General features: G+C 36.8%; 1 protein-coding gene across 1 annotated transcript in view; it reads right to left on the bottom strand.

Annotated features, from left to right (window-relative positions):
* Positions 1-16,626, bottom strand: part of ctnnd2a (catenin (cadherin-associated protein), delta 2a) — a 474,718-nt gene extending 458,092 nt beyond the window's left edge. The window contains exon 1 of the mRNA XM_051682873.1: positions 16,472-16,626. The gene's annotated coding sequence lies outside the window, so the exon portion shown is untranslated. The remainder of the gene's footprint in view (positions 1-16,471) is intronic.
* Between the last annotated feature and the right edge of the window lie 6,779 nt (positions 16,627-23,405).

Below are 23,405 nucleotides of genomic sequence, written 5' to 3'. Positions count from 1 at the left end.
GTGCCACTTTTTCAGAGCCCTTTACACTCCATTCCTGTCAGACACAGAATCACTATGCATGTGCTGCTGTAACCAAACATGCAATTGACAGTAGCTATAATCAGTCACAGGGAAGTCTGCACAGATCTGCACGAATCACAAAAGTAAAATGGAGAATTTCGCCAAAAGGTCAGGATTTGTTTCCCTGTTAAATGTGTTTTAAACCTCAAAATGCTGCACTTTAATTATTTAAATATATAGTATGCATGTGCTCTGTGCTTTAAGCTTAATGCGCAATCTGCTGTCTGTAATCTATAACACACAAAGAGCATGCATAATGCTTATGCTTATGATGAGGTGTTAGAGTATGAGCGGCCAGCTTTACACATTCCCTTTGAAGAATGCAGCACATTCAGTCTGCATCTCTCAGCCTTTTGTGGTTTAATCATCACACAAGGAGATATCATCATTTTAATTAGATTAATTGAGAATTAATACATTAATTTTATCCTAAATATGTCAAATTCCGTGACATTCCGCGTTTTATAGTTAATTCCATTTTCCTGACTGAATTCCGAGATTCCGTCCGTGTTTTCCACATTGCGGAAATCATAGGGCCCTAAAGCCTTTGAGATCTCCTTTATTCTCAGAAGTTCCACTGGAACAGAATCCTAGATGATTTCATCGTGCCTTGTGTTGTCTGCATAGGCCTTTGTCTCCCTGAAGAGATCGTGAGAAGCAGTTTGTCCTTTAATTCTCTAGTACAGTACTTTCAGGGAAAACCCAATACACACACAGTGTGTCCCTGCACCAACTCCAATTGCAATGAGCCTTCTGCTAAAAATGTATAGTCTGTCATTATTTACAATGTTGTTTCAAATCACTATCCGTTTTCAGGATCGCAGCCACCTCAACAATGTTCTTTTCTCACTACTAGGGTTGCAGCGGTATACCGGTTTCACGGTATACCACGGTATGAAAATTGACAGTTATAATACCATGTACATTTGCTTGAGAAAAGAAAATGCAACCAGACGGAGAATCTCACCTGAGCGTGCGCATCTCCTTTCCTCCTCGACTGCCTGTCAGACTCGTCAACTTGCGCCACACATACACATGCAGCGGAGAAAATGTCAGAGAGAAGCGAGGGGGTCTGACGTAAGTGAGTGTGTGTGTGAGTTAAAGCAGTGTTTCTCAACTGGTGGGTCACAGTTCTATTCGGATTGGGTCATGGACAGCAGGGAAAGAACAATGCCATTGTTCTCCCATTGAAGATAATTCGGCGGCCGCCCAAGTGATAGTCTATTTAAGACTGCCGAGGCAGATTTAATGATAATCTCGCAATCAGTTAAAGGTTTCTCATCTGCACTATCTCTGGCACATGCGTGCAACAACCAGGCTTCCCTCAACATTGCGGAGCGCAGACCTCAAAACTGATGTGACCAATTTCAATTCTAGTGAGACTTTTCTAGTTTAAAGCATTATGGAGGAAATCAAGTTGAAACTCTCAATCAGTAGGCATCCCTGACATGCCAAACAGCACTGAGGAGGAAAAGAGCAACACTGTGCAATGCGCCAAAAAATAAAATAATTGCACATCATCACCTTTACAAAAAATTTTCACGATTTTATACGTGTAAAAGTAACTGTTATATTTTGACAAAATATTATAGTTTCATATGAAATAATCTAAAGATAGAATCTATTAGACCTAATTTTATATCAACAGTGGCAGTTGTAGTTATAGTTTCAAGATCTGTTTCAGCTAGTACTTATTTTTTAATAAATACTATAATTTATTATTATTATTATTATTATTATTATTAAGACTAGCTAAACTGACCTAACCATGGTAATGAGGAGCCTTTCCTCCTGTGTAATATGTATGTTCTGTTTGAATAATTTTTGAAATTAGGAAACAAACGGGATAATAATGGGCCCATGTAAGTAAATATGCTCTTCATTTTTTAAAAGGGGGGAGAGAAAGCTTCCTTTAGATTTTGTTGTTGACATCAACAACAAAAATAATGTCACTTGATGCATGTCCTTGTACTTGAAAACCATGAACAAAACTATGCAACATAAAAGGAAATGCGACCCAGGATACGTTAAACACAGGTTATGTTTTTACTATGGTGGGTCACCACTTGATTTCCAAAGTAAAATCTGGGTCCTGAAGCAAAACCAGAGAACCACAGAGTTAAAGGTACAGACAGGAGCAGTCTGGCTGCGCTGTCATGCACCTACAGTATATGTTAATTGTTAATAATCATAGGACTTTACTTTAAAAGCTCACACAGCTGATGTTATTTTTCATTTAGTAGTTAATTTAACATGCTATGCTAACATGTAGACTAACATGCTTTAGTTATATAACATGTTATAGTTACATGCAATTTTTTTATCATGTTTATAATTCGGTTTATTATTATAATTCTGTTAGCATTCTTATTTCTTATTTATTTTATTTATTTTCAAAAGGGAGACTTTTTTTTTTTTTACACATACTTCCATTAAAAAAATGGTTTCAAGTTTCAATTATAATAAAGCATTTGTTTAACCAAAAAAATAATAATTGTGTAATACCGTATACCGTGATACCGTGATATTTTCTGAGACGGTTATTGTACCGTGAAAATCTCATACCGCTGCAACCCTACTCACTACTATGTTTGGGAAAATGCTACTGCAGATTAAGGGTCAACTTCCAAGACTTGGGAGGAGTTACTACCTCCAAGCAATCCAGATCCTTAATGATGATACTGCCAAAGGCTTGCATACTGAGATACTCACTGACCTCAATTCAATTCAGCTTCCATACTTTCACTGTACTGATGCAAATGTGATAAATATTCCTTTACCTCAACCTCACAAGATTCTTAATGTGCTATTGCACTTTTTAAGGAAGGTTCTAGTACATTACTGAAACATGCCAACATAAACAGGCTAAAGCTCCTAGAAAAGCACTGATGAGAAGGCATAAAACATGGATTACAGAGAAAAACAACAGTGCATTGAGGTTGAGGATGGGTTGAGGACGGCCCAGGACAACATTGATGGGGGTCATCAAGGCTCTGTTGTCAGCACGGCCTTCAGAGAGTATAATCCGTTTTTCCTCACCTGTGACAAACAGGGATAAGGCTCAATATTATCTCCAAGGTCAACCTGATTCTGGCAATGAAAAGAAGTGCCCAACCAGAGAAGCCGGAACAGCCACTATATCCCTCTCTCCCCCTTATCACAGAGATACTGAACAAGCCTACATTCTCTCTCTCTCTAATGCTTTCTTTACCACATCGGTGCCATAGTACAGATAACTTCAGTCAGAACCACCCTGTACCAGTAACAAATTCTGAAAACAATAAAAAATTTGTTTTGCATTCTCTGTTCTGTGCAAAGATTAGATTGTACTCCTATTGGAGGGAGACCATCAGCATTTAAAAGGGCATTGTTACAATTTTATCAACAAGGCAATAAATGGGCAAATGTGATTTCTCATCAGAAAATACCTTAAATTTAAAGAAAAGCAGTGTAACACTTAGGGATGTGCAGAAGTAATTGAGTACTCGTTCTGCACCAGATACTGGAGTATTAAAATAGCTACTCAAATAACGCAAATAAATTTTCCTTTCCGCATGCCTCCCATGAGCAGTGCTGAATTACACTGTATTTTCCCTTGGAATCTCTCACCAAATCTTGCAGTTACAATTGAGTCCACTGGGGGCGCTGTGGATGTGTCATTGAGGTGTTGGATGAGAGAAGAAGATATCATGGCGTCTGTGCTTCTAAAGCAAAGCCGAGTTGTATTAAAAGGCAATACTTGTAATATTTTGATTCTTATTGATTTCTACTTTATTTTGTATTTGTTTTTTGCTGGACTCATGCAAACCAACAGACAAGGATAAGCTTTTATGGGGGAAAGATACAAGGAACTCGGAGCTTATCAGACCAGTATGTGTGTATGTTTGTTAAATCTTTTAACACAGGCAGAGCTCATTTTATAAAAAGCCAACTTTCACCACTTGTTTTTCTGAATAATAACATAGGAAATAATACAAATGAGATAGCCTTTATGTAGACTCAGTGTTTTTATCGTGCATTACCCTCATTTTGTCAGTATTGGTTTCAATGTAAGCTCTGGGTGAGTGCAATTGTTTTTTAGGGTTATTTTTAAATCTTTTTTGTTTTTCATTTTTATTCATGTATATTGTTCATTTAACTTTTTCCCCCCAAAAAAAGCATCATTTGAAGTTATCTTATTTTGAAACCGTTCTTGGTAATATTTGTGAATAAAACAAATTATGAATTTCACACACGTCAAACCTGTTTTTAATGAGCATTTTAATATACGAGTAATCGGGTACTTGTTTTTTGTGGGTTAGAGTACTCGACTACAAAATTTCTCGAAAATGCCCATCCCTAGTTACTCTATGACGATGCACTACAAGGACTCTATGACGATGCGCTACAATTTTTGCTGTTGTGCACTATCTACGTGTTTATCACCATCTCCCGCTGATCGCGTTTACATGCCCTCCTCCCATGAATGTAGCCAGTGGTGAAATGGGTGGTGGATGCTGTGAATGGGCCCCCCTGCAGCCACGGGCCCCAGGGCATAAGCCCGTGCTCTGCTATGGCCCTGGTTATTATGCTATCCATGGAACACTGACCAATCTGCCCTCTCAGTGGATATGAGGGTCCTGGGTAACCAGTCAACCTTGTACGTTCCGCTTGATGATTCCTTACAGACACAACTTCCTCCCCCATGACCCATTACAAGGCCAGGGAGCAAGACCCACTGTAATGTATTTAAGCCCTACTGTATGGTAACAGACTGTTAACACACCCGATTCAACAAACAAGGCCCAAAAAATGCATCCAGACAGCAATGAATCCTTGACAGTAGTGTATGGGCCAGTGGTTTGTGCTTTGTATTTCCAGACTTTTCAACTGATTGATTTTCTTGGGATTGATTGGGCTGTGTTGTGGTAAAGCCCTGTTGTGGTGAAGCTCTGAGCGGAGTTTTGTTATTGAGGTAATCATGAGTAAGACCCAGGTTGCTAAATAACCAAAAGATCTTAGAGGAAATCCAACTGATAATGTTTACACTGCAATTCACTTCCAAGTTCATAAGCACATAAGCCAGGGTGTTGCTATGCATTTGCTAGCACATTGTAATGTGGTTGCTAGGGCAATGTTAGGTGGTTGCTAGGGCGCTCTGGGTTGTTGTTGATTAGCCCAAGTCGAAAGAGCCCACCCCCCAAGTCTTTATGATATTTTGGTCCAAAGATATGGCCCTCCTTTAATGCGAGTAGAAGCAAAGTCCCTTTCAAGGCAAGTCAGTTAACTCGGCGGCCATATTTGTAATGCTCCCGGGTAGGCTAGGCAGCTATTTTCTATGTAAACATGCAGCATAGAAGTACAGCTCCTATCTACTTGAATGGGGAAGACATAAATCTTTAAAATGGTTGGTCAAGATTACAATCAAACATATTTAAAATCAGCAGTCAAATCTGACAACAATGGTATTATACATTTTGCTTCTTTTGCTCAGATCACGCTAAATCGCTGTTTTTCAGTCTGGTTCAGCTAATACACATGCAAGTTCTCGAGCTGATTGACAGTCAATGTCTGTATCTAAAAGGTGATTGGCTCTTTTACCTCTAAGGTGGTATTTCCAGTACATTCGTTGGCCACTGCGCATTCCAATTTCTCCAAGAGCTGGGCGATTTGGATATGTTTTTAATATCGTTCGATAACAGCATTTATCACAATATATATTTTATACCATTAATGGAGGAGGAAATGCATTCCACAGGTTTGTTAGGTAATGCACCTAACAACTGGTAAACTGGATTGCCAACAGCCAGTAAACATCACAAGAAAAAGAAAAAACTTTCTTGCCTGTGACAGCGCTATGGATCAAGAAAAAACATTTAAATAAATAGTACATAAATAAACAGCAATGGTGTTGATGTTGGAGTTGCTGTTGTGTTCAGTCAATAGCTGTATTGCATTGTCAGTGCTGTCTTGTTCGCTACACAACGATATAATATTAGCCAAATAGCTAGCTAGCAGCTACCGAACCTCATTACCGGTTTCCATGACAGCTGGACCTATGTAGCCTCTAACAGGGTGACTTCATGACCGTGATTCATTTAGCTAGTTGTGTGTATAACTTGCCGAACTGCTTGCGTTTTTAGCCAGATGAACCTGAACTGATCGTTTAGATGTAGAACATAGGCTAAATGTCGAAAATAACGATTTAAAAAAAAGTTTATCATCAATATGGGAAAAAAACTATTTCTGATAGATATCAATATTGTTGTATCACCCAGCCCTAATTTCTCCCATTCATTTTAATACCAGTGGTCCATCTCTGCTATACGTTAAGGATTTTTTTACAATGTATAAGATCATGTAAACACCTTAAACGCCGTTCCTTTACTGGGGTAATTTTGCCAATTGCCACAATTTTATGTTGCATGTAAACACCTTGAACAGCGTTCTTGCCAGCTTATACAATGTGCTCAAGTGTCGTATGCATGCCTGTTTATGTTTTGACATCAAAAGAAGAGAATAATCCAATGATTTTACTTCTCTTGTAAATGCTGTGTGGTTTTTTTGCATTATCAATTTTTGAATAAGCAGATTTTTGTTAGTTATCAACATATTGGTGTGCATGTACACACACTAATTGATTCATGCCTTAGCAAGCACCACTATCTAGGCCTCTCTGCCAAAAACTCCTGCGTCTCATTTTGTCTCAATGGCTTGTCCCAGTTCCCTCTAAATTCTGCCATCACAACTCCCAGTGGAGTCCAGCCAGGAACGCTGCTTCACTGGTGGATGGATGTCATGGTAACCATGTTGCTAATGGTTGCTACAGTTTCCAGCTGACTGCTCGGCTGAGGTGCTTCAAGTGATGCCCCAGTGACAAGCTCTACACCTAAGGCAGTCTCCAATGAGCTACATGCCTACCTCTAGCAAATCTCACATCCTTTGGGCTGGAGGCACTATCAGTGCACTGGTGGGTTTCTAAAGCTAGAAGTTTCCCAAGTAACTCTATATCACTATGCAAACTGATACCCAGTCTCTTTTGTTTCCACTGATTGCTAGTCAAATCACTTTGTGGCTTGGTTGCAAAACAACCTTTCTATCAAGTAGAACATTTTGTGTATCATAGTGGTCGGCACAAGGGAATCAGAAAGGAGAGAAAAAGGCAAACACTTGGAAAATGGTTTTATTCTTGATAATTAAATGCAGTGGAGCATGACCCTACAGCCGGTACCCAGAGAAAGTTGAGGTAATCAGTCAATCAGTGCACTGCCTGCTGGGGGATGAGAGATCTGAACCCTGATGGTGGTTTACGAGGACTTTTTTTTAGGTTACAAACTGGTAATTACAAGGGGTTATGCTATAAATGTGGTTTATGAGGACATTTGTAGTGTCCCCATAATTAAAATCACTTAAAAAAATTATATATTATTAAAATATAAAATGCATGAAATTATTAATTGCGTAATGTTTTTACACTTTATTTTTGGGATGAATTATATATATAAAATATGGATAGATAGAATGAATTAAACGGCACATCACATAATTAATTTGATTAAAACTTGAATCTATTGATAGTCCTATATTATTCAGTCATGCCAATGCATTTCTTGCATTATGCATGAGCATGTACAGTGCTATGTCATGCAAGCAATTTTAATTTTAATATAATTTCAATATATTATAAATATATTTGAGATAATAGATTGAATATCACTATTTTGAGGGCTTCTCAGCAAATATCAATATATGCAATAAATTAATTGGCAGATTTTAATCGATTGTTCAGTCATGCCAATGCATTTCTTTGCATTATGCACGAGTGCATGGACAATATGTTATGCATGCAATTGTGACATGGATTCATATAAAAATTATAAAATATCATGTGAAACTACCCCTGAGCCAGGGATTAAAATAAAGAGCGCAAAACCTCTGTTATAACCTAGTAAGAATGACACCTTGGATTAAATGATTACTCTTATTATTACCAGATTCATCTCTTATCCATTCTAGACATCTTTTTTTATTCAGCCGAACCCAACTGTCAATCACAGTCATGCTGGGAGGAGCCAAACCATGCATCTGATTTCATTTTCTACACGGCTAAAAATAAGAGTATAAAAATAGCAGGTCTGGTGATGAACGCTTCCCGCTCAAGGTGTGCAAAGAAGCTGAGATGCGACGTTATGTCTTGGTTTTCTTATCATGACAGGATGAAGGCATACTCAGGAACGTGATATGACAGGGCATTTGTTGGGATTTAGCTTAGAGAGAAGAGAATCCACAGCGCCGTTTGATTAACCCCCTCCTCTCCCTTGCGAGTGTTTGCTGTTTGATTCTTAGACCCTTTCTTCTTCCTTTTAAAAAAAATCAATATGTTATAAACACACACACACACACACACACACACACACACACACACACACACACACACACACACACACACACACACAGACTCACTGACTCAGCAAATGAGGATCAGTTGATCAGAGAATTATTTACCTCTACAGTATGAAACCAACACTAGGCCTATATAAAGCAAACATCCTTTCTATAATGACATATGTGACAAAGAAACTACCAAACTTGGAGCTAAACAAGCTGCAAAAGCTTCTTTTTAAGTTACCAAAAATGCATCCTCATAGCACAAATATAAGAAAACAAAAGCACATTACCATAATGCAACTGACTTAAAGAATAAAGTGTACTTCTTTGTGATGTAGACAATTTTGGTGCCAAACATCCAACACCTTTTACTAGTCTTTCTGAAAACATAAAAACAAGTAAATGCTAGTGATCACACAATGCACTTCAGCTTCACTCCCTTCAATGTGCTCACTCGTGGTGTCAATCAAACATATGCGCTCTCCAGGTGCTCTCAATATCTCAGTCAGTCACTCATCTCAGCATTATTCTGTGAGGATCCCAATTTAAATCAGATTAATGTTGGTCACATTACCACTAATCACAGCAATTACATTTGAACCATAAAGGTACCGCGTGTTCATGTATTTGCTTAATAATTGGTGATTTGTGTGACAGCAAAACAACAAAGACAGTAAACAAATTATAGATATTAATGATTTCTCACTGGAGCAGTTTTAGAGCTTGTAATGGATATATTTTTCTTATTTTTGAATGTATCTCTGCTGTGTGTGATGCTCTCATGGTTTTTACTGCTTACCAGTATGTCACAATGATCTTTTGATATTGACAACAGAACTATTCATAACTGTTTCAAAACAAATAAATGTTAGCAGTTCACAATTAATGTAATTTTTATGTAATTTTGGTAACTTTATAAAAAGTTCCATTTGTTAACATTACTTAATGCATTAGGTATCAAGAATGAACAATGAACAATATATTTTTACAGCCTATATTAATTATAATGTTAGTTAATAAAATTATAATTGTTCATTGTTAGTTCATAGTGCATTAACTAATGTTAACGAATACAACTTTTGGTTTTAAAAATGTAATAGTATATGTTGTAACTAACATTAAGTTCATTAGTTTATGTTAACTACAGTAATGTTGTTAAATAATGTTAACAAATGGAACCTTTTTGTAAAGTGTTACTGTAATTTAACTGTGTGGGGCATCAACATCAAACTGCACAATATAACTTGCAAAAGTGTGGCAAAGGGCACTTTAAAAAATCAGTATCAGCCGATCTTAGTGTTAAAAAAATCGGAGATCAGTATCGACCTCAAATTTCCTGATTGGTGCACCACTAACCACGATCATTATTATCCACACTTGGGGTTAGGAATCTGAACAAATCCCTAACCCTAAATAATAAACTTTTGACACATATCTTGTCAGATTACAACCTAGACAATTAACAGTGCGGGAAAAATCGGTAACACTTTACAATAAGGTTCCATTAGTTAACATTAGTTAACAACATTAGTTAATGTTAACTAACAATGAACAGTACTTATTAAACATTTATTCATCTTAGTTAATGTTAAGTTCAACATATAGTAATACATTTTTAAAATCCAAAGTTGTATTTGTTAACATTAGTTAATGCACTATTAACTAACATGAACTAACAATGAACAACTGTATTTTTATTAACTAACATTAACAAAGATTAATAAATGATGTAAAAAATGTATTGTTCATTGATAGTTCATGATACCTAATGCATTAACTAATGCAAACAAATGGAACCTTATTGTAAAGTGTTATCAAAAAATCATTACAGACTTACATTGAAGGAGGGACTTGAGCCATATCTAGCGACCAAAATATCACAGAGACTTAGTGATGGGCTCTTTTTACTTGGGCCAGTAAGCAATCACCCAGAACACTGTATCAACACCCTAGAAACCACATAGCAACATACTAAAAATAACTCAAAAGGCAAAGACATAAACAACTATTACAAAACTCATACATATTAGAGGTCGACTGATAGTGCGTTTTCCGATACTGATAACTAAGGTGGGAAAACAGGCCGATTAATCGGCCGATAGTTTTTAAAATCTATAATACGATTGAAAACTTTTCAGCCAATGTAAAGTAATGCTGAACATTAGAGTATCACTCTTAATGGCAATACTTTAAAAAAATGTCTTCCACACTGACCCTTCTTCAAAGCCTTTGCCATCTAAAATTAATTAATTAAAATATTACAGGTCAAATTGTTTGTAGTTTAGCAGTAAGATAAAACAATGCCTTACAAAGCCAAAAAGTGACTGTATGCTTCATCACTACTGGCAATATTTATTTATTTATTTTTATTGTCACATGAAATCTATGATGTACAAAAAAGGGAGAGAGAAAAAGGGATATAAATAAAATCAAGCCTTTTATTTTTAAATGTAATTTTAGAGTGTCATTGTATATATTATATATCCATGTGCCCTCACATGAAGACATTGTATACAGTATATTATATATAAATGTGCCCTCTCATGAATATAACATTTATTTTTAAGATGTATATATTTTACCATGCTTGTATGTTTCTTTTGTACATAAGGTTTAAAATCTATTTTCAGCAAAAACTTTAAAATTAATTCCCATTAATGAAAGAACTGGCATAATCGTCTCATTAAACTCTATGGTTGCCTGCAGAATTATGTGTTAGGCTATATTTAACCTTTCCTTTTTGGTGGTGATGACCTCACCTCAAAAGTGACGGTCTGTTTTAAACTTGTCACTGCTAACCAGTGGATTATATTTGTTAGATACATAAATAGCATGCATGTGCTAGCCTTATTTAACCTGTACCTGTCATGTCTCGCTGTAAAGTTCACATGGAAAAACCTCTAGAGCAAATAAAGACACGTGGCTCCAAATTAAAACTAAACCGCCACTCCGTGTAACCCAGAACGTGAGATATGTCCCACGACTAACAACATAACCCCCACCTGGGGCTGCTTTAAATAAATACCAAGGAGAAAAAAATATGACAACAGCCTCTTAAACGCCAGGCTTTCTGGATGCTCAATTAGCCTTTGGAGACCTTGATAGCTAAACTAATTAGTAATCTGCACAGCGAAACCTATGATAGGCACAAATGGATCAGTGACTACAGACGTACAGTTATCACCAAGCACACACCAGCATGCCACTTCAATCTATTAGGTGGAATGACAAATCTGAATAGGCTAACTGATGATAATTACTTAAGAGACACAGCATGTGAATTTCTCATTTTATTCAGCAGTGTTCATGCCTGATGACCTGGCCACAAGTTGATTATCCTGTATCAACACGGGCCTAAAAGATTCAAAGCTTAAAACCCATCTGTTCATTTAGTCCATAGAAGTTTACACATTCTCCCCGTTTCATCACCAAACACATGGTGATTTCAGAGATGGAAGAGATGGTACAGAAAACAACCAGGAGTCATGTAACACCAGCAGACGAGAAACCTTAACAGCAAAATGTCAAAAGCTGTCCAAAATTGCCCCCTATCCATTATATAGTGCATTTTGTAGTGATGTCCGAATTCTGAGTGAACAACAACAAACAACCATTCCCAACAAATGTACACTGAATCGAGTGTACATCTGATGTAATCTTTTATTTCATTTTCATTAGCTTTTTGACAAATCATTACTTGATTAAAAATAACATTAATATTTAGCGAGTCAAAATCATACAGGTACAATTTTACAATGTATGATTTATTTATACAGATGAAACTGTATCGATGAGGTAATTGTTGATTTTTGTTTTGCCATTAATGCCAAGTGATTTCTTTCTTCACTAATTCACTAAGGTGATAACTGTTCACAACTTGATTTCATTGCATTCTATCCATTTCAATTTGTAAAATGGAAGTTTACTTAATCCATTTGAGTTGGGAGTACATGAATACTTTTTGTGGTGTTAATGCAGCATTGATGAAACTGGTTAGGGGATTTCCATTTCCCAGCATGCTTAGCATGGGACTCGATAGGGAGAGTAAATTTTTAAATTAAGTGTTATTTTATGTGCTTTTTGCAAGATGAATATAAAGGGGGATACTTGTTAGTGTTTAATGTTTTGTTATGTTGAGAGTTAGAAGAGTTCTGTTATTTTACCATTATTGTGAAGAGTGGAGCTTGAGCTAACGAGGAGGACAGGTAGATGTCGCATATGAAATTGATTGCTCGCTTCACTAAGCAATTATGGGATAACTACGGATGTAACAGTCACAGTTTCACAGTATACCATGGTTTTAAAAAGAGACAGTTATCAAACCATTGACATTTATAATTCACGGTAATGCATTCACGGTATTGATTTTTTTTCTAAAATCCAAGTAAAGAAATGAAAGTTTCCATTGTAAATATCAGTTAAATTAAGAGAGAATCAGCTACATTTGCACAGCATCATATAAACTTGATCAAATAAATCTCTAACTTGCCTCCTGTTTCACTCAACCGTCACTTCATTTTAAAAGTCACACGCGTGAACTGCACGGCAAAGCACATATGCTTACACTCAAACAGATGAAAACATCAGTCATAGAGATGGTAGAAGTGTTTTAAAGTGGCCAATTCAAGATATTTTTCCTTTACAAAGTACTTTAAGCAACCAGTTTATACATTCCGTCCATCATAATATTATTTTTCTAACAAATTCTACATTTCATAACATTAGTAGTAAATACATTAATGCGCAGCATATAGGGTTCAAATATCAGAAATATCGACAGATAGACAGTCTCTAACGTTAATGAATGAATAGAATACAACAGGCATACTGTTTTACTCACAGACTAAAAGCTGTTTATTTGTAAACAGCATAGAGTTACAAAGCATAAGATCTGTATTTCCTGAGGTAATTAAAGGCCCAAACATACTCTACGCAAGAACGCAGATGCACCTTGCTACACAAGCTCGATTTCACACGTCGTTGCGTTGTGAAATGTGTCAGCACTCAATTCATAACACAACGCAAGTACGCGCTGCATTCTCAGCGTTGCTGCAAGGGGCACTAGAGTGGGTTTTCTTCTTTCAATCAACAACTGCCATGGTGGAGCAAGCAGCAATTTGAGGTGAATCTTTTCTGAAAAATATGTACGACTTTTTGTACAATGGGACCACTCGTTGGCCAAGCACTCGCATCTACGTTTGTGTACGTTTGTGAAGTATGTTTTGGCCTTTAATCTTCATAAAGGTGTCTGACTTTTTAGCGGATGAAGGGAAGTTGGGACTCAGGCAGCTGCTACCGGGTTCTAGTGCCTGCTGAATATAACCTCTGTCAGTGCGACTTATACAGAGATGCAACTGAACTTTTTTCTCTCTCTCTCTCTCTGAACAACGCGATTTTGACCAGAGTTATATTCAGGTGTGACTTTATTTCCGGAAAATACAGTATATCCTAGATAAATATTAAACTGCTTATAATTTTAGCAAGGTACCTTAATACCGTCATACCGTGGGGGCCTGTGTAGCTCAGCGAGTAACGACGCTGACTACAAACCCTGGAGTCGCAAGTTCGAATCCAGGGCATGCTGTGTGACTCTAGTCAGGTCCCCTAAGCAACCAAATTGGCCCGGTTGCTAGGGAGGGTAGAGTCACATGGGGTAACCTCCTCGTGGTCACTATAATGTGGTTCTCGCTCTCGGTAGGGCGCATGGTGAGTTGTGCATGGATGCCAACAGAGATTTGTCCTCTGCCACCTGGATTGAGGCAAGTCACTACGCCACCACGAGGACTTAGAGCGTATTGGGAATTGGGCATTCCAAATTGTGGAGAAAAGGGGAGAAACCCCCCCCACCCCCCAAAAAAAAATTTATATATACCGTAATACAGCGTTATTTTTTGTGAAGGTTGTCATACCGTGAACATTTCATACCGTTACATCCCTAGTGCTAACCATGCCATATTTACTAAACTACACTCTGTAGTGCTTCCAACCAGTATGTATTTAGCATGCTAACATTCACCAGAAATAAGAGATTTATTTGAGTTACATTGGCATGTCTAATTTTGTTGTTTACTCAATTCAACTAAGTTCTTTCTAGACAGTGTTTGTGCTGAGATTACATAGTAATTTTAAATTAGATAAATCATTTCAAACACGTGGAACCACTGTCCACGACTGAATCAAGTTCAGCCAAAGAGCAATTTTTTTTGAGTGTAAGTGCGCATGGTCATCTCTTCTCTGATCTCAGAAATGCTGCCCAGCATGGATAGGAGAGTTTCAGGATAGAAAATTAAATACAATGTACGATTGTTTTCAATGTGTTTATTCTTGTTGCCAGTTTTTCATTATTATTTTATATTATATTATATATATTTTCATGACACAACAATTTACTTGATTTATTAGATTTATAAGATATAAGATTTATTGTGTGTGTGTGTGTGTGTGTGTATATCTATGCTAAAACAATTTAAAGCGTATCAAGTATTATTATTATCATTATTATTACTATCAAAAGTAAGGTACGTTAGATAAAAGTACATATGTGATGAAGTTGTTTCTGCGACAGCTCCAGGGCTCTCTCTGACGTTCGGTGTATATGTCAGCATCTGAAAACACTCACTTGTTTTGTTCACTCCTTGCTGATATAGTGCACACACTGCCATCCACTATATAGGAAATAGTGAAAAAGTGAACAAGTAAGCGAGTACAGACACAGGTCAAATTTTCTACGGCAAGTAAGGCTAACAAAAGTGAAGCTCTCTGTTAAATCTTACGCTGTATGTGCTTTCAGTTATTGACAAACTAGATAAATGAGATGGTTGATAAACAGGCTCTCGCAGCTTTAAACACCCTTGATCCCATTAGAATGCTCCAAGCATCATGCATTTCATGCAAAACCGTGAAATTTGCAGGGACCAGCACCAAGCACCTTGTAGATTACATTACATGCCTTTGATCCAGCCTTGTCCCTCACCATCTATTGCTGCACACAGCTCAGTCAATGAGCTCATTTACAGATGTGACCAGGCAGGCTTCCCATGGAGATATCTGCCAGTCATCTCTCTGGATCAATACAGTATTCCCCACTAATGTAAAAGCTTCATCACCTTCTTCTCCAGCAATGTAAAATACTCACACCTAAATGCCAATCTTGATATATTGGCACACTTGGAGCTCAACAGCACCTCAAGAAGGCTGATAATTTGGAGTACACTTGCAGGTGAAGTCCATAGGCTACAAGACTTTTGATTAGTGTAAACCTCAAACCTAGGACATTAAAGAGCGGCAAACATTCTATAGTAATAATCTTGACTGATGTTGCTGACAGTGACAGACCAAGTTATAGAGCTTTACAGTGCTTATATTTTTGCAGGACACTTGGATAGCAGTCTATTCGTAACTGTATGACAAAATCATAGTTGCAGAGCAATCACTAAATCCTATACCAAACTGAACTGTGGAGATTACCTGTGGGGGTATGTACAGACCTCTTGGCATTTTATACGATTTTTGTCTGTTCAGCAGAAACTGTGTAGGGTTAGTTTAAATAAAGTAGAAAAGAGCATAAAGCCACTTTGATTTAATTCCACATTCTTATTTACAGTATATGGACTTCATACAGTCTTGTTGAGGTTAAAAGTGAGTACCTTTCTAAAATGTCAACTATTCATTGAGGGATATATCTGATGAACATTTACCTGGAATGTGACAGATAAGCTTTACTTCAGGTGTTTAATGGGGGAAACTGTATTCCATTTTAATATATTTTTTCACCTTCCCTTTCAAATTTGGGTCAGTCTCTTCAAATGAGATGCGTTGCCAAAATCTATTGTGCTAAACTGATCTAGAGATACACAGCGTTTGATCTTTTTTTCTTTATTCAGCATACTGAGGCAGGTTTTTTTCGAATTCACATACTTTCCTCCATCTAATCCAAAATGAAAGCCATTTCCCAGACACTGAGAGGTACCCTAAAATAGTGTTACACCAAAACACATACTGATGTAGAGATAAAGAGTGCAGTTTAATGAAATTGTGCACTCACCAAACGTTGTCCAGGGAACAACGCTCTCCTCTCCCCGCTTTAAATCCGAAATTTAGCTGGACAAGGAAACAGCGCTCATGCCCTGCTGAGTGTAGGGAATTGAAGTGTTCTCTAAATGTTGTCTCGGTGAGGAACAAGCATCGGCTGAGGACGAGTGAAAGGACTGCACGCGCTGAGAGAGCGAATCACTGCAGCTCGCGCGGAGGCAACAGAGGCAGCGCGCGCGGTGATGCTCCCTTTATCTGTACCACCACCATCCAAGCCTTCTTCCAAACACACACGCACACGCATACGCATAGGTCTGGCGCTGTTCACACTGACAGAGCACCATCTTCTGGCAGTGTGTGGACTTGTCTTACACACCTGTTCTTTATTTAGCTTGAATGATTTTAACTCGTATACAGGGCAACTCCGGCGACGAGTCTACTGGCTGACTGTATAGAATATTCTTTAGCTGTTTTACGAGCGTTAATAATAACGTGAGACATGTGTATGTAATACAAATCCCATATTACTTTCAGAATATGCCTTCTTTCAATCCCAGAATTTGGCACCAGTTTTGCATATTTTGGTCGATGTACGCGTAACTTTTTTTACACGCGCTTCTCCCTCTTGCGCATGCGCAGGGACATTCCCTAGAGTTCAGGTGACATCATTCTGCTGAAGCTGGTGCGGCGCCTTTTGTGTTACAAACCCACGATTATTATTATTTTGTTTTTATTTTTTTGTACACTGTAGTCTTATTTTCCACGTCTAAAATGTGAGATGTGTGGTTTAAATTAGCTCTGCATACTCACCTAAAAAAAAAAAAAAAAAAATTATTATCCAGTATTCTGATGACATGTAGATACTGATCAACAAAGAGATTGAGCTGTAAGTATCAATTACTTTGAAATATGTATCAAAGACATAGAACAATCTGCATTATTTCTTTGTAGTGGAAGAAGCACTTCCGTATAGACATTAATCCAGAAAATGCAGTCTTTTCATCTGTTTTTGTATTAAAATGTTGGAATTACACATTGTTAATCTACGTAGGCAATGTCAAATATATTGATATGAAAATGTTCAGAATTATATTTATTTAGAAAGTAAATTCCAATGCTTTTATTTACTGCCAATGATTGCTAAACTTTAATTTACTGCAGTAATGCTTTTACTCAAAGCTCAATACAATATACTTATACTGACAGTCCCCCTGGAGAAAAAGTAGGTTAATTGAGAGACTACACTGTTTATAAGGCGAAAGCGCCATCTCTTGGTCGCTGTGGCGACAAGGCGAACCTGTCACACAGCTCATGCCTACTTGCAGGGTTACTGACTGAGCGTACATTTAGCAATCTACAGCAAGAAATAGTACATTATGCAAGAATGATTAAGTGGACAGGGTTTCACTCAGGTTGAATCTGTCTTTTTCAATAACAAGGTTATGAGAATAATTTTGCTGAATAAACAGAAATAAACTTTAAAGTGCTGTTCCTGATGGATAAAAAAAAAAAAAAAAAAAACATGTTTCCTGAAGCTTACAGTGCTGATGATTTCAATGGTAAAATAAATCAGAATCATTTTATTCACCGGTGGAAGGATATTATAGAATTTGCCTTAACTGTCAGCAGAAGAACAGTACACATGGTAGATCAACCACAGAATCTGAACTGAAAAAGTAACATATTATCATTTAATCATTAACCTAATTGTTTAGCAATAAAAGTATTGATTAAACAAATAGTTTTGTTTATAGTTTTTCTATTGTTTTAATTTGTTTGAGGCTTATTTGTTTGTTGCTTTTCTACACAGTTCTGTTGTTGTTATTATCTAGACCATTTCTAAATAAGCAATTATTAAGATTACCTTATAGAAATAGTTCACCCAAAAATTTAAATTCTCTCATCATTTACTCACCCTCATGCCATCCCAGGTGTGGATGACTTTCTTTCTTCTGCAGAACACAAATTAAGATTCTTAGAAGAATTTTTCAGCTCTGTAGCTCCTCACAATGCAAGTGAATGGGTGCCAAAATGTTGACACTCCAAAAAGCACATAAAAGCAGCAAAAAGTAATCCATAAGACTCCAGTGGTTAAATCTATATCTTCAGAAGGGAACAGTTCAATATTTAAGTCCATTTTTGCTAGAAGTTGTTCTCCCTTCCCAGTAGGGGGCATATGCACAATGAATGTGTATCACCAAAAATACAAGAAGAAGAATGTGAAAGTTAAAGTTGACATTGACTGAGCAGGGAGGATAATTTATAGTAAAAATAGACTTAAATATTGATCTGTTTCTCACCCACACCTATCAGATCACTTCTGAAGATATGGATTTAACCACTGGAGTCATATTGATTACTTTTATGCTGACTTATGTGATTTTTGGAGCATTCATTCGCTTGCATTGTATGGACCTACAGAGCTGAGATATTCTTCTAAAAATCTTCATTTGTGTTCTGCTGAAGAAAGAAATTCATACACATCTGGGATGGCATAAGGGTGAATAAATGATGAGAGAATTTGTATTTTTGGGTGAACTATTCCTTTAATGCCTGTACAAATCAACTTAATATAAAAAAGTTTCCAAAAAGTTCATTAAATTGAAATAAAAATATAAAACATTACAATTTAAGATTGATAAGGTCAAATAAATTGTAGGTAAAAGCAACCAACAACCTGTAATTAATTCCTTTAACCCTTAAACGCATACCTCGGGTCTTTAGTGACCCGGGACCTCATTCCACTGCCTGTACCTAATCCATTTTTTGGATTAGTGCCCACAACTCTTTAGTGTTCCTCAATCTATCTCTTATAAATAGTGTAATATAAAATGTAAAAAAAGCCAAAATTCCAAAATTGTGAGGGAAAAAGTATATATATATATATATATATATATATATATATATATATATATATATATATATATATACACATACATACATATACACAGTTGTGCTCAAAAGTTTGCATACCCTGGCAGAAATTGTGAAATTCTGCCTTTGATTTTGAAAATATGACTGATCATGCAAAAAACAAAACTGTCTTTTATTTAAGGATAGTGATCATGTGAAGCCATTTATTATCACATAGTTGTTTGGCTCCTTTTTAAATCATAATGGTAAGAGAAATCACCCAAATAGCCCTGATCAAAAGTTTACATACCCTTGAATGTTTGGCCTTGTTACAGACACACAAGGTGACACACACACAGGTTTAAATGGCAATTAAAGTTTAATTTCCCACACCTGTGGCTTTTTAAATTGCAATTAGTGCCTGTGTATAAATAGTCAATGAGTTTGTTAGCTCTCACGTGGATGCACTGAGCAGGCTAGATACTGAGCCATGGGGAGCAGAAAAGAACTGTCAAAAGACCTGTGTAACAAGGTAATGGAACTTTATAAAGATGGAAAAGTATATAACAATATATCCAAAGCCTTGAAAATGCCAGTCAGTACTGTTCAATCACTTATTAAGAAGTGGAAAATTTGGGGATCTCTTGATACCAAGCCAAGGTCAGGTAGACCAAGAAATATTTCAGCCACAACTGCCAGAAGAATTGTTCGGGATACAAAGAAAAACCCACAGGTAACCTCAGGAGAAATACAGGCTGCTCTGGAAAAAGACAGTGTGGTTGTTTCAAGGAGCACAATACGACAATACTTGAACAAAATGAGCTGCATGGTCGAGTTGCCAGAAAGAAGCCTTTACTGCGCCAATGCCACAAAAAAGCCCGGTTACAATATGCCTGCCAACCCCTTGACACGCCTCACAGCTTCTGGCACACTGTAATTTGGAGTGACGAGACCAAAATAGATCTTTGTTTGGAGAGGGGTCAACAAGGCCCATGGTGACATGGCACAATCATGGCACACTCATAAAACAAAACATGGCAACAAAGAAAAAAATGAAATGACCCCTGTTCAAAAGTCTGCATACCCTTAGTTCTTAATACTGTGTATTGCCCCCTTTAGCATCAATGATAGCGTGCAGTCTTTTGTAATAGTTGTCTATGAGGCCCCAAATTCTTGTAGGTGGTATAGCTGCCCATTTGTCTTTGCAAAATGCCTCCAGGTCATGCAATTCTTTGGTCGTCTTGCATGAACCACACGTTTGAGATCACCCCAAGGTGGTTTGATGATATTAAGGTCAGGAGACTGTGATGGCCACTCCAGAACCTTCACCTTTTTCTGCTGTAACCACTGGAGGGTCAACTTGGCCTTGTGCTTAGGGTTATTGTCGTGCTGGAAAGTCCAAGAGCGTCCCATGCGCAGCTTTCATGCAGATGAATGCAAATTGTCTGCCAGTATTTTTTGATAACATGCTTCATTCATCTTGCCATCAATTTTCACAAGATTCCCCGTGCCTTTAGAGCTCACACATCCCCAAAACATCAGTGAGCCACCACCATGCTTCACAGTGCGGATGGTATTCTTTTCACTATAGGCTTGTTGACCCCTCTCCAAACATAGCACTTATGTTTGTGACTATAAAGCTCTATTTTGGTCTCGTCACTCCAAATTACAGTGTGCCAGAAGCTGTGAGGCGTGTCAAGGTGTTGTCGGGCATATTGTAACCGGGCTTTTTTGTAGCATTGGTGCAGCTCCTTTCTGGCAGCTCGACCATGCAGCTCATTTTTGTTCAAATATCGTCGTATTGTGCTCCTTGAAACAACCACACCGTCTTTTTCCAGAGCAGCCTGTATTTCTCCTGAAATTACCTGTGGGTTTTATTTGTATCCTGAACAACTCTTCTAGAAGTTGTGGCTGAAATCTTTCTTGGTCTACCTGACCTTGGCTTGGTATCAAGAGATCCCCAAATTTTCCACTTCTTAATAAGTGATTGAACAGTACTGACTGGCATTTTCAAGACTTTGGATATCTTTTTATATCCTTTTCCATCTTTATAAATTTCCATTACCTTGTTACGCAGGTCTTTTGACAGTTCATTTCTGCTCCCCATGGCTCAGTATCTAGCCTGCTCAGTGCATCCACGTGAGAGCTAATAAACTCATTGACTATTTATACACAGGCACTAATTGCAATTTAAAAAGCCACAGGTGTGGGAAATTAACTTTTAATTGCCATTTAAACCTGTGTGTGTCACCTTGTGTGTCTGTAACAAGGCCAAACATTCAAGGGTATGTAAACTTTTGATCAGGGCCATTTGGGTGATTTCTGTTATCATTATGATTTAAAAAGGAGCCAAACAAATATGTGATAATAAATGGCTTCATATGATCACTATCCTTAAATAAAAGACCAAAATTTCACAATTTCTGCCATGGTATGCAATTTTTTTTAGCACAACTGTATATATATATTTAAGTACCATTAGATTATAAGGTTGTCATGTTTTTTTTTTTTTGTTTGTTTTTTTTTTTGCGTTTGCACTTCCATAAATTATATTTTTTTATTATTATTTCATATCTATATGTTTACTATCACAGGATATCTATTTCTTTGTTTACAACAAATTAGTACTATATTCATACAAATAAATACTATATCACTTTGATTTTCTGTGCAATAATGAATGATCAACTATGGTGAATTATCATTATTCCATTTGCGTTTAGAAATACACATGATACATGTTATTTCTTACTCAAGGTGGCACTGTTGTTTCAGTGATTGACTTGATTTACATTGTACATTGCTGTTTGATGAAGAAACAACATGGTAAACTATAGCAAATGTAACACATGAACAGTGTGATATGACTATTGTTATTCTGGTGTAGTTCTGAAATTATGAAAGTTGTGCATCAATTTAGACTCAATAACTGCCTGAGAAAATACGTATGTGTAACTTATGTTTAGCTTATGTGTTAGGTGTAGCACAATATGTTTTTGACAGCCAGTTGTGTCTAATGAAATGTCAGTGTGAAAGTAAGGAATTCTGTTCTAGTTGTCCTGATTTGTTGCATTATCTCTTTGATATATGAATAACAAAACATCAAAATATGTCAAAATATTTTTTATTGTATTATTTTCTAATTGTCTTGAAAATATTTTGAAATTTTTACACTATCTGGTCATTTTGTAGATCCATTTTTCTTACATGTTATACATCAATTTGTTAGAGTGTTTGGTGAAATTCCCATGCATTTAAAGGTGCACTCAGTAACTTTTGTCTTTTTGTCATCTTGGACTTACATTGACATCTTGCGGCTTGGATGCAGCATCATTTAAAATCAATAGTTTTCAGTTTCAGATGCCATTGTAGAAATGTAATATTCACAGTCAGCCATGAATACTTAAATCAATGAGTGAAAGTGTCAAATAACAGGACGATTACTGAGATTAAGCGAGTAATATTTGGCTGGTCATGTGATTCTGAAATGGCAGCCACCATGTGCGGACCCTCTCCATGTAGAATAAAACAGCTTTTATAAAGTTACTGATATGACTGGAGTCTTCATTTTAATGTGAGTGATCATGATTTCCTGCATATATTGCATAATGAAACATGGTGATCTTTTATTGAAGCCAAAAAAAAAAAAAAAAAAACAGTATTATGGCAACAAGCCATTCTCATTGCAGAGTTAACAGGAATCCCATTTTGTTTTAGTTTCTCCTTTGTTGAGCACCACTTTGTTTTTCTTGTCTGGGCAGGATTGTCACAGATTTGGTTGACAGAGTTATATGCATTTCTTTCACTCTCGTGTCTGTTTGGCAGGCAATTCGAGCTGGTGGAATTTGAAAGAGATATGGGTGGGGTAATTCATCCACTGAGTTCTTCTCATGTGCAGCAGATGGAAGCTTCCTTGTCCAGATTTAAGTATTAACATCATATAGTCATAGTACATTAACTGGATTTCACTTTTTTAATGCAAGGGAAAATGTGAAATTAAACAGAAATTAAATTATATGTCAAATATAAGACAAATATCAGCATGGCTATATAAAATGCAGTGATGTCACTCTGCATTCATGTTGACTACACTC

The sequence above is a fragment of the Myxocyprinus asiaticus genome, chromosome 41 (genome assembly GCF_019703515.2).
Source record: "Myxocyprinus asiaticus isolate MX2 ecotype Aquarium Trade chromosome 41, UBuf_Myxa_2, whole genome shotgun sequence".
Lineage (NCBI taxonomy): Eukaryota > Metazoa > Chordata > Actinopteri > Cypriniformes > Catostomidae > Myxocyprinus > Myxocyprinus asiaticus.
Note: the sequence above shows the minus strand (reverse complement) of the source record. Positions and strands in the feature narration are given on the sequence as shown.